Source organism: Bubalus bubalis, chromosome 5 (genome assembly GCF_019923935.1).
Source record: "Bubalus bubalis isolate 160015118507 breed Murrah chromosome 5, NDDB_SH_1, whole genome shotgun sequence".
In the NCBI taxonomy this organism is placed as follows: Eukaryota; Metazoa; Chordata; class Mammalia; order Artiodactyla; family Bovidae; genus Bubalus; species Bubalus bubalis.
The window spans coordinates 55,320,735-55,322,538 of record NC_059161.1 but is presented as its reverse complement, the minus strand read 5'-3'; the positions used below and the strand labels follow the sequence as shown (position 1 = coordinate 55,322,538).

The 1,804-nt window shown below is 46.9% G+C and overlaps 1 non-coding gene across 1 annotated transcript; it reads left to right on the top strand.

Moving 5' to 3' along the window:
- Positions 1 to 377: 377 nt before the first annotated feature.
- TRNAT-UGU lies at positions 378 to 450 on the top strand. The gene has a single exon. It is a non-coding gene; the product is annotated as a tRNA-Thr (tRNA).
- Positions 451 to 1,804: the final 1,354 nt, after the last annotated feature.

Here is a 1,804-nt window from a genome sequence, read left to right as displayed (position 1 = left end):
AATTAATTCCTCCATAATCAATAACTTAATAAGAACAGTACAACTTCCCTGTAAGTGTGAAACATGATACAAATTGTCATATAAACAACAGATTGGAGACTCTTTTAAGATGTAAAAGTACCGCTAGTAATATCAGAACACTATTATATTTTTGCTTTTTCCCTTCCAGCATTTACCTGTATCTATAACTTATCATAGGTATGATTTAGTGATTCGTAATCATAAACACATGGTTTTGAGGACGGATTTTTTCTACTTATGGTGTTGTTTTCGTAATTGCCATTGATAGAGGATGCACAGGCTAAGCTATTTTCCGACTGCCAGAAAGTAGTATTGTTTCCAATGTCCCTGAATTATAGCGCGCCAGGTAGCAAGGAGGCTCCATAGCTCAGTGGTTAGAGCACTGGTCTTGTAAACCAGGGGTCGCGAGTTCGATCCTCGCTGGGGCCTCTCACTCGCTCCTCTCATTTTTAAAATCGTCCCGTTGTAAATATGCCCCAAAATACAAAATTATTTCTGAAAACGTTACTTCTTGCAGGATTAAAAGTAACTGCTCCTGACATGCTTTACTGTGCTTTAGAACTGACCCGGAAGAGAAAATACCGGAATGCAACAAAGAGCAGGAAAAGGAAAAGCGGTCCTCGGCGACGCGGCGCTACCAGGACCTGGGGCCCAAGCTCCCGAAAAGGAGGCGCGAGGCTCCAGGGGTTTGTTCTCAAGCCCTGCAAAATCAGACTAGCACTGAGCCACAAAAGGGCAGGGGGGCGGCTGGCGCCCGGCACTCCTCCGCGGGCGGGGCGCGCGCGGAGGCGGAGTTGCGCCTGTAGTTGCACAGCGCAGCCGGCGAGCGGCGCTATGGCTAAGCGCCCACTCGCCTGTCCGCGGCCGGCTTGCGCCTTCTAAACCTATTCCCGGTACTCAGAGTGTGGCCAGCGTGGCCTGGACCGAGGCCGGCGCTGTGATGACACGTGGCAGCCCGGGCTTCGGAGCCCAGCCCTACCCCTTGGAGAGGAAGGGGGAGCGACTCCCAAAAATAAACAGTCCCGGTCTGCTTGGGAAGCCAAGTTTGGCAGCCGGTCCTATGTCTCCGTTTTTTTTCCCCCTGAATTGCAGAATGCCGCGTGACTTTTAAAGTCGCGAGAGCCTTTTCTGAATATATGATTCTCTCCACCCACCATTTCTTGATAAAGGATTGTTTGTAAGGAAGCCACTAGCCACTTGTGGCCCTTGACTGAGTGCCTGAAATGTGGATATTTCGGACTGAGATGTGCTGAAAGAATAAATTACACGTTGGATTTAGAAAATTTAGCACAGAAAAAGAGAACTATGCCGTTAGTAATTTTTCGTTGATTACATATTGGTGTAAAGCTATCATATATTGTTCAGTCGCTCAGCTGTGTCTGACTCTTTGCGACCCCGTGGACTGCAGCAGGCGCGGGCGAGGCTTCCCTGTCCTTCACCATCTCCAGGAGCTTGCTGAAATTCGCATCCATGTAATATATTGGGTTAACTAAAATACATAGTTGCATTGCTTTTACCTATTTTTAATGAAAAATGCGAAAAATTAGAAACAGAAAAATTTTAGTTACAAGTGTGGCTTCCATTTGCAGCTCTCATTTCTGTTGGATGGTGCAGAATCCTGTGACCTTGAGTTCAAGTTAATTCTTAACCTGTGCTCATGCCAGGTAAACCTTTCATCTCTGGGTCTCCCAGAGCCAGTACTGTGCCTGGCAAGCAGTAACCATGGCATTGGTTGAGCTGAAATTACATACCTCCCTAACGTAATCTTAAACTCCACAAAAAA